At 38.0% G+C, this 11,130-nt stretch overlaps 1 protein-coding gene and 1 pseudogene across 6 annotated transcripts in view; both read left to right on the forward strand.

Moving 5' to 3' along the window:
• The window catches only part of BBS9 (Bardet-Biedl syndrome 9), a 475,024-nt gene that overhangs the window by 230,379 nt on the left and 233,515 nt on the right, over positions 1-11,130 (forward strand). The gene's annotated exons all lie outside the window — the stretch shown is intronic.
• On the forward strand, positions 2,211-8,424 carry LOC110589058 (annotated as a pseudogene).

The following is an 11,130-nucleotide window of genomic DNA, read 5'->3' on the forward strand; positions in this document are numbered from 1 at the left end:
CTTTCTTTCTTTCTTTCTTTCTTTCTTTCTTTCTTTCTTTCTTTCTTTCTTTCTTTCTTTTCTTTCTTTCTTTCTTTCTTTCTTTCTTTCTTTCTTTCTTTCTTTCTTTCTTTCTTTCTTTCTTTCTTTCTTTCTTTCTTTTCTTTCTTTCTTCTTCCCTTCCTTCTTATGTTCAATTAGCCAATATATAACACATCATTAGTTTTTGATGTACTGTTCAACGATTCATTAGTTGTTTCATTTTTTAAATTAATTTATTTATTTGAGAGAGAGAGAGAGTGCACATGAGCTGGGGGAGGGGCAGAGGGAGAGGGAGAGAATCTCAAGCAGACTCCCTGCTGAGCATGGAGCCTGATGTGGGACTTGTTCTCAGGACCTTGGGATCATGACTTGAGCCGGAATCAAGAGTTGGATGGATGCTCAACCAGCTGAGCCACCCATGTTCCCCTCTGTTTCTATTTTGATCTTTATCTCTACTATATCTGTTTGTACCTTGCCTTATTTCCGCTTGTTTCTTTAAGGATTAAAAATAGTTTACACGTTTCCAAAATATGAAAGGTGAAAATAAATAGTTGAAGGAAACAGAGAGAGAAAATAAGAGCAGGAAATTAATAAAGATATGAATAAGATTAACACTCAGAAACGTATACTGTTCAGTCGATAGGGTGCAGACTCAAAGTAATAAGAAAACATTTGAGTTCCAATTTTCAGAATGTTCAAAGGATAAAATCAAATAAGTTGCTTAGGAGATGCATAGCCTTTTTTGATTCTGAGTCCAGAATGAAATTTCTGAATTCACAAGGACGACTTCTTCGGTAATGTCTCTATAGCTTATTTTTATAATTATAATGTAATGTAATTACAACTTATGAGTAACAAATTTCATAGAGCTTTAAAAATAATGATGAACTCAATTTACTGAATATAATACTGTCTCAGCCCACATCAGTGCAGTCTGAGCAGCATCTTAATCCAGGGATAAATTTAGAGTATCTCCTGTTGCAAGTTTTTAGTATCTAGTATTTTCACTAAGAATTGGACAACCAAAGGGCTCCTGGGTGGCTCATTCAGTTAGGTGTCTGCCTTCGGCTCAGGTCATGATCTCAGGGCCCTGGGATCCAGCCCCAAGTTGGGCTCCCTGCTCAGCTGAGAGCCTGCTTCCCCCCTCCCTCTGCCTTTCCCCTCAAATAAATAAATAAAGTCTTTTTTTTTTAGTCTTAAAAAAAAATAAAAGCACTTAGTAATTCAGAAGTGAGATGTAGCTGGAAGGAGTTGTGGGTTTTGTTTTATTTGTTTAAAAAATTTTTTTAAAAGATTTTATTTATTTATTTATTTATTTATTTAATTAACAGAGAGAGAGCACAAGCAGGGGGAGTGGCAGACAGAGCAGGCAGAGCAGAGGGAGAAGCAGGCTCCCTGCTATGAGCCTGATGTGGGACTTGATCTCAGGACCCTGGGATCCTGACCTGAGCTGAAGGCAGACGCTTAACCGACTGAGCCACACAGGCACCCTTGTTTTGTTTTAAAATGATCACTATTAGAACATGCTTCAGTAATAATTGAAAAGATTGAGTTCAGTGGGAGAGGCTCATGATCAGGAAAAAGAAGGGGACTCACAAAGCAATGAAGTCCTTGAGAAGGAGAAAGGATGTGGGTTGCAGAGGTTGGGGACAGGGGAGATTGAAGGATAGGCCTTTGTAACTTTACTGTGACAGGAGAGATTGGAGGTAGGTCCAGCGAGATTTTGTAGATTTGTTGTTGGGATGATAAAGGAGCTCTGGTGGTGTCTAAATTGGAAAAAAAGTTATGATATTGGTGTCTTGGAGAATAAGAAAGCAAGCTTATGAAAGGATAAGGCAATTTTGAGTACCCATTGAAGTTTCAAATCCTGAATTTTGAAGTGAAACCAAGTCATCCCAAGACAATTTTCTCTGGCAGTGATTTGTTTACTAGCATCTGAGCAACTAAAGTCAGTAATGGGACTTTGAAATAGCTAATTGCAAGTAAAATATTTTTTGTGAGACTGATTATAATAATGGACTACCAAATCTAAGCTGTTAAGAAGAGAAATAATGATTAGAGAAAATTGATACATGGTGAAAAATTAATGGGGTCAATGGGTCACGAGTCTTAATAAGGTTGAAGAAGTGTCATAGTGGGAGTTGTAGAACAACAGTTGAACTAGAAGAACAAAAGGTGGTGGTCAAAGAATGAATGAGATGTTGATGTCAGGGTTCAGAGATTCTGATAAAGACAAGGTAATCAGACAAGGTGTGACCTTGGGGAGTGGATTGTGAAGATGCGAGAAGACCAATGGAGACAGGGCTTTCAAGGAAATGAGGTGTCATAGCTGTGGATATTAAAAGAGCCTGTTTGATGTTACTATAATAAATGAGAAAAAGAAGCACATTCAGATACATTATTGTGAAACTTTAGAGCACTAAGGATCCAGAGCATATCCTCTACGATTAGAAAGGAAGAAAAGCTACACAAGAAAGCATTTTAACTTATCAGCAAAATCCTTAGATATTAGAGGACAATGGAAAATTTTCCCCAAGTTCTGAAGGAAATGATTTTCAAATTAGATTTTTGTGCCTTGCTAAACTGGTAGCTAGCAATGAATGCTGAGTAAGCATGTACTCTCTGTCACAAGTAGGGCTAAGCAATTGCAAATAGCAAATTTATGTAGCCTCAGGTAGGCCTTTGGAAAATGGGAAAGATAGCTAATACAATGAACTTTTCAATATCCTGAAAGATTTTAACATACTGGAAAGAGCGATTGGATTGATTAAGGTCAAGCGTAAAAGTCATTTGCTTGTCTGTTTTGATTATTTTGCTTTCAGATATAATGAAAAAATTATAGTTATGTATGTGAATAAGGCTTGGGCCTTGAAAAAGGCTTTCTTTTTGCACCTGCCCAAAAGAAAGCATATATGATCTTGAACTGTGTTAACTAAAATATATTTAGAACAAGGAAAGTAAGGGTCTTGCTCTGTTTCTTCTGAGTAGGCTATACCTTTGTTCATTTTTCATTCAGCAGATATAGTAGATATAAAGACAGTCATGGCTCCTGTGGAGTTCCTGGACTAATGAGAGAGACAAGCAGAGAACTGATAATAGAATGCTTGGTAAGGTTACAGAAATACACTTTAGGTGCAATTGGAACCCAAAGGAATAAGGTTCCGTGAGATTTTATTTGTATCTTGAGGAATGAATGGGAGATTATTAGGTGGAAGGCATTTCAGAAAGAGGAGAAGGTTATTAAAGCATGGGGTTTTAGAGATCAGTAAATTTTCTTCTGTGCCTGGAAGTTCATGTAGTAGGGGCTCTGAGAGTTCTTTTTTTTTTTTTTTTAATTTTTACTTATTATTATTTTTTTTTAAGTAGTCTCCATGCCCAGTGTGGAGCCCAACACAGGGCTTGAATTCACAACCCTGAAATCAAGACCTGTGCTGAGATCAAGAGTCAGATGCTTAAGTGACTGAGCCACCCAGGTGCCCCTGTCAATAAATGAAGCCAAAAATTTAGAGACAAATGTACTGATCAAATCTAATGTATAAAGTGATTCATGAATATAATATGACTGTTAATATTTATCTTAGAATTTCTTAGTGATATTACCAAGGGAATATTATATAAATCCAGATTGGAAAAAGCTTCTTGAAAAGTAAACTTAAAGAAATCATCCATAGTTTCTACTAATATTGAAGAAGTTGTATATCTGGAATATTATACCAATATTTACTGAAATTATTTATATTACTTCCTCCAACTTTTTGGTTTAGAAAGCATTCATCTGCTTATCTATCTCACATTTTAAAATTTCCAAATAGCATAAATTATTTTTATGCATTTATAATATGAATACAAACATTATTTATATTGATGAACTTCAGATGTTCTGACATGAATAGAGACTGACATGATACATTTTTGTGCTCTGTTTAGTTAAATATATTATTTTCTCCATTTGTAGTAGAGTGGAATGGCAATTGACTGGGCTCCAATTATCCAAATTTATTTCATTTGGAGGCTGAAATGGTTATTTCCACCGAGCTGCTATTACAAGATGCAAAGGAAAAGAGATAAAAAAAAAAATTGAATGTTCATTTTGGCAGCTATTTTAATTATGAATATTGTAAGGGTGTATTTTAAAATACAACTTTCTTCTTTCATGTTGTATTATAAATAGAGATTTTTATTTCTCCTTTCCATGAAATGTATACTCTGGAAAGTCTCCAGGGCAATATTAACCATCTTGGAGTACTAATACTGAGAAAATGGTTAATAATAAAAATAATGCCTTATAAATTTTTGACTCACATCTAATTTGCTTGGTCTAAATTTAAAATACAAAGGTAAATTGCATTTGTATAGGTCTCTTCCATATAGTATTATATTTGATCTTTATACTAACCTTGTGAATTTTCCCATTTGTGTACATAAAAAAATAGAAGATTTTATCATTTATTTGTACTGAAGTTACAGATTAAAAATTTACTAGATTTTAAGTTTTGATCAGAGGCTAAGACTAGAGAAACAGAGGATTTTCTTCCTAACATGATGCCTTTAATTACTACACATACCAGCACCATCTGTGACCTGGACTGTGATTATAATGTCCTAACTGTCAGTCTGTTCTGGCCCCTTTCTGATTCATTTTCTACTTGGCAGCTCTAATAATAAAAACAAAGAAACATATAATCACAAATTATATCATGCCACTCTCCAGCTTGAAATCCTTTGTGTTTATAGTAATATCCAAACTCTTTACCAATCTTTATAGTCCTCCCTGTGTGTTCTGGCCCCGGCCTAACATTCAGCCTCATCTAAGAACACTCATTTCCTCACTCTGGCCTTCTTTCAGTTTCTGGTACCTGTCTGACATTTTCAGCCTTGAGGTCTGTGAGCTTTCCAGTCTCTCTACCTGAACTGTTCTTCTCATCATTAAAGTCCAAACCTTATGACAAAATAATGAGGAATATGTGATCTAGATGCAAATTGATAGTTGAAATCCCAGCTCTCCTTACAATTTGTCCGAATGGCTTTGGAAAAATTAACAATGCCTGTATTTTCATCTACAAAATGGGGATAAAACTGTACAATTATATTATGTAAGAATAAATGAGATAATCCCTAAAAAGCCTGTAACAATTTCCTGGTACACTCTATGTGCCAGGTAAATTTTAGCTGCTAGTATTATTTTCGTCCCTATTACTATTAGTACTACTACCGATGTCAGTTTCTGTGTGGCTTTCTGTGACCCATAGTATCTCAAGAAAGAGTACCCATTTGCCTTTATTATAGCACCCTTTTCACCTGCATTCTAGTTCTTTTATAACTTGTAACTATTTAATTGTTGTTTACTTATTTATGTTCTGCCCTCACCACTCGGATGAACACTGGGACCAGAAGGTGTTGTTCCCCGTTGTCTCCCAGCTCTTACACTTCATAGTTTTTGAATGGATGAATAGATGGAGTGTTACCTTGAATGTCCTTAGACTGTCAACCAAAGATATTCTTGCCTTGTGGCCCTTCCATAAAGGGAGCTACATTTCATTTCCCACATTTGTCCCTTTGCTTTGAACCTACTGTACATGACTTTTCTCTGTTACTTTATAGAGCAGAAGTCTTTGTTTGCCCACTATGGGGAATGAGATGGGTCTCTCAGAGAGTTCATAGGCCTCTGTTCAGATCATTTAAATCCTGATGAAAGGAGAAGGGAAATGTTTAGACTTGCCCATGTTTCATTTTGTCAGATTAGGGATTTTGTTGTCTGCCAGGGTGGGGAAAGGAGTTCCAGTTGTAGGCAGCAGAGACAAGACACTTCACCTCTCTGGGGAAGAGTTCTAGGTACTGCTTCCTTTCTTGGCACAACATCCTCAATATAACACCTATGCCCACTGTAAGCTGTGGTTGTGGACTAAGCCCAGCACTTTCAAGGAGGCATTAGGGTGGGTGCTAATTGGATTTGTCCCACACAATCAACAGTCAGCGCCTGGATAGCCGAATTTGGGATTACTGTTGGTGTTCTCCTAAGAATCCTGTCCATGTTTTCCCCAGTGATACATTCTGATAAATTTTCACACTAACTTTGGTGGACAGACTTGCCTGGGTCATACCTGAATATGCTTTGTTCCCAGATTTTCTTGCCAGTATCTACGTGGGCAATTTAACAGAAACAGTATGATAATCTTGTTACAGTGCAGCATAAAAACTGCTCACTCAGCTTCAGCCATACTAGCTTCCTCAGTGTCCCTGAAAGCACATTACTGCCTCAGGGCCTTGATACTCAGTTCCCTGGCTTGCAATGCTCTTCCCATAGATATCCATGGTTTGCTCCTTCGCTTCATTCAAGGAATCTTGAGGTGTATATTTTTTTACATGTTGGGCACACATTTTTTTACATCTATAATTCTTTTAGATGTGTCACAATAATACCAGTTGTTTTTGTACATCTCTTTTCAGATATGTAAATTGTGACACATTTATATTGGAAAATTATAATTGAATGGAATAACTTTCTTTCTGTAGTTTTATTTCATTTTATATACAAGAAATTTTATTCTTTAGGTGTATTTAGACTACATCCCACGTTTTTCTACCTGCTTATGGAAACCTATTCAAAATCCTTCTAGAGCCAGAATAAATGAGATTTCCTTTGAAATATTAGCACTGTAATGTTTATGTAAAAAATTTATGGCTTTATCTAAAATGGCAAATTCTATGCCAAGGAAAATACATTTTCTTAAAGCCACTTTTTTTTTTCCATATCTGCTCTTTGGAAGTTATTGGATTAATTAGGTTCTATGTGGCTCAAATGGGGTTTATGATGGAATCCCTGCCCTGAAGCCCTGAGGCAGGAATGTGTTTTCAGGGATACTAAGGAAGCTAGTATGGCTGAAGCTGAGTGAGCAGTTGTTTTTTTTTTTTTTTTTTTTTAAGATTTTATTTATTTATTTGAGAGAGAGAGAATGAGAGAGAGCCAGTACATGAGAGGGGGGAGGGTCAGAGGGAGAAGCAGACTCCCCGCCGAGCAGGGAGCCCGATGCGGGACTCGATCCAGGGACTCCAGGATCATGACCTGAGTGAGCAGTTTTTATGCTGCGCTGTAACAAGATTATCATACCAGTTTCTGTTAAATTGCCCATGTAGATACTGGCAAGAAAATCTGGAAACATGGCATATTCAGGTATGACCAGGCAAGTCTGTCCACCAAAGTTAGTGTGAAAATTTATCAGAATTTATCACTGGGGATACACACTCTTGAGGAAATAATGGTGACAATGATGATAGTAGGTAACATTTATTGAGTACTCACTATGTGGCAGGCAGCATTTTAAGAATTTTATTAAAATGAGCATTATTAAGGCACTGTGTCTTTCACTTTCAGAATCTCAGGATCTGGGAGTGGTAAAGGAACTTGCTCAGTATTAGGAACCTGGGAGGGAGCTCTTCTCTAATATTATTGACAGGTATTCCTACAGGATCTCCATGGAGATTTGCAAGAAAGGCAGAGCTCTGAGCTCCTGATGGAGGAGCTCATATAGCCCATAGGAGCTGAAGCTGAAAGATGAGGACCATGAGCAACTGTGGGAGGTGTAGGAACCACTGGAGCAGGACCTAGAGGTGTTGCTGATGTCCAGACTTTCTGAGGAAGTTCACAAGATGATATGAGAAGCTCTCATGAAATAGTTGGCATCAGAAAAGCTGCTGAAGGAAGTGGTGGGTAGAATTGACAGGCTGCAGGTGGAGGTGACAGTCTTGAAGATAGCAGTCATCACATCCACATCCAGCCTCTCCCAACCATGAGCCCCACTTGCAGCTGCTGAACCCTGCTAAGACTGGGCCCCACAAGGGCCAGAAACACTAGCAGCTCCCTCTGCCCAGTCGTGAGCCCCTCTATGGGACATACCGTTGCCATGGATGAGGAGGACAAGGAGATGGATATGGCCCTTTTTGCTGAATTCTAAGCCTGGAGGGAATTGCATATCATGGACAAGCCCCCCTGTTCCTTCCTTGGAAGGGTGTACCCAGGGAATGTGGGCCCTTGCCTGGACTTTATAATGCAGGATTTCTTGGTGCTGTTGTAGGCCAGTCTGGAGGACAACGAATGCTCACCACCTAGCCCATGGCTTTGCAGATGCTGTCGCAGTATGAGTGGACACAGTTAAGTGTGGCAGCGCCAACGTATGTGTCCACACCTGCCAGTACCACATCTGGCTCTGTCACTTTGAGAGCCACAACTACACCTCACCATTCTCTCTAGCTTGGATCACTGTAGTGTACAATTTTGTCACTTTTATCTACTACATCCAGCAAGACCTGTTGCATAAGAATATGAAGCCAATGTTTTGGGAGATCACAAAGCTGCAAAAGGAGATGAAGCTGGCCCAGCTTAGCATCTTCTCCTTGGAGGCCTAGGGTATTACCTGGGCCTGGGGGTGGGGGCTGGGCAAATAGCTGCCCCAAAATGGACAGACACATAAAAAGACAAGGTCCTAGAGCCAGTCCTGAGCCAGAAGTCAAACATCTGCCTGGGAGGAACCAATAGCCAGGACCTGGAGGCAGCACTGAGCTGGCACCAAATACCTGTCCCAGGACAGATGGAGTGACAGACAGATTTGTACATGAGATGACCTGTCTTTCTTGCCTATTGAGTTCTACAGTTCCCAAGGAGATTTTCAAGAAAGCACCAAATGCCAAGGACCTCGGAGCCTTAAATGCTTCCATAGGTAGTGAGGTTGTTCCCTACCTCCTGAGGCAGCTAACTCTATGAATATCTGTAATTATTACACAATACTTATTGTGCCTTCTGCCCTTTGCAGCTCCCTTGCTGTTGTCTGACTCTTCTGCTATGGGATAGACCATCACATTTTACTTAAAAATAGGAATGTATCCCTTGTGGGGAAGTCCTGGCACTTTTGTGGCAACGTCAACCTTCATGGAGTATCCCTGAATCAGTGATGGCAGAAACAGTGTTTATTCTTCCCCCATCACTCCATCTTTCCAGGTCTGCGGTGAACGCCTTGAGGGCAGAGGCTCTTGCTTTATTCATGGTTTTATCCCCAGTATCTTGCACTGAGTTATGGAAATGAGTGAAAGAGTGACTAAATACCAGTCTGGGATTAATAGGTTGGGTCCCAACCTATTAATTGGGACCCTATTGGGTCCCAATTCTAATACTGTATTTTGTCATCATCATTTTTTTTTTTTTACCTCTTTGCTCCTACCCCACCACTGTTTTGCTCTTTCTGTTCTTAGAGCATTAACCATCCAGTGACATTTGTAAAGAAAGGTAAAAGCTGTTATATCTGACCTTAGCCCTATTCTCTTTGATGGTGAGAAATGAGGAAATCATCTGATCAGCACTGTGGGTAGAAATTAGAATCCAGAATAAGACTAGAGTGAGGGGAGGGCTGGGGGACACTCCAGGGGAAATGATATGATAGCAGAGAACATCAGGGTGTTTGCCATACACTATGGGAGGCATACCCAGTATATTTTATTCCTTTTGTAATTGAAAGAGAGATGACTAGGAGAGTGAGAGGAGACATATTTTTGAATTCTGATGGAGGATGATAAATTGAAGTCCTAATAACCAATTTAAAGATGACATATATTTATAGAATTTGTCAAGGTACCATGGGGAATATAATAAATATTTCACATGTCCACATGTCATGCTACCTTAGCAAGACCTTAGACACCTTAGGCAAGGAGACTGAGTTCATCTTTGTACTCCCAACTTTTCTTTCTTTATGAAATTGTACATAATAGATGCTCAATAACTTGTAAATTACATAGAATAGAGGAATTGGTTCTAAATCTCAAAAAGTCTATAATCTCTTGGAGAAACTGAATATAATCATCTGGAAAGTTAAATAGGAATAAGAAAAAGTACATACCCTGACCAAATGGAATTTATTCCAGGTATGCAATGCTGATTCAGTGCCTGAAAACCAATCAGTGTAATCCACCTAACTTTTGTAATCCATTAACTTTAGTTAATGATAGTGTATCTGTGTGCATTCATTAATCATAATAAATGAGCCATAATAATGTAAGATAATAATAATTGGGGAAACTGGGTGAAGGGTATGTGGGAACTCTGTATAATCTTCTTAATTTTTCTGTAAATCTAAAACTGTTCTAAAATTAAAAGTTAATTTAAAAAATGCATGGTTTTATGTGGTTAAGTGCATAGTAAACTGTAGACATACTAAGTCTCTATATAGATTCAAAGAGATGCAGTGTTGTAATATGGTTAAGATTAATAGCTAATCTTTGGATTAATAGCTAGAATTCTAATCCCTACTGTTACTATCTGGCTAGATGACCTTACAGATTATTTAAACTCTTCTGTAAAATGGGGATAACAATATTTCCCCCATAGGGGTATTGAGGTTTAAACCAGAGAGTGACTGCAGAGTGCTCAAGACAGTGCCCAGTACATATTAGGCTGCTATGGATGGTAGAGAAATAAGGATTTCTTGGGGTAGGTAGGACTGAAGCCAGGTCTTGAAGAATAGGTAGGATTTAGACAGGGAAAAAAGAAATATATCATGAATTCTAGCTCTGACATTTAATTTGCTTTATGACCCTTGATGAGTCTCTCAAATTCTCTGTGTGTAGTTTTCCTTTTTATTAAAAAGAGGTTGTTGCAATCACAGTGCTTGTTTCATAGTTGGTGCTCAAAAAATAACAGTTGCTCTTATCATAAATGTAGTTACTGTTACCGCTGTCATCATTGTTGTCATTAAATCAGGGTAGGGGATGGATAGGAATTGGGCTTTCTTGGAGCTGAGGTTTCAGCTAATGGAGGGAAACAAGATTTATATTTAGGGAAGAGTCTGATTACAAATATAAATAAAAGAACTATTAGAAAAATAGAAAACTTTGATCATGATTATAGGGATTTAAGCTGACAACAATGTCTAGGATGTGGGGGACTTTCTACAGAATAAATTTTATTTCATATCAAAATTCTGAAACAGGTTAATGAATACCAGATTATACTTTTGCAATGGCTTTTTTCTTACCTTGTAAACAAAGCTAGCTTGCTTGCTTCCCCCCTTTTCTTTTTCTTTCTTTCTTTCTTTCTTTCTTTCTTTCTTTCTTTCTTTCTTT

The sequence above is a fragment of the Neomonachus schauinslandi genome, chromosome 12, assembly GCF_002201575.2.
Source record: "Neomonachus schauinslandi chromosome 12, ASM220157v2, whole genome shotgun sequence".
Lineage (NCBI taxonomy): Eukaryota > Metazoa > Chordata > Mammalia > Carnivora > Phocidae > Neomonachus > Neomonachus schauinslandi.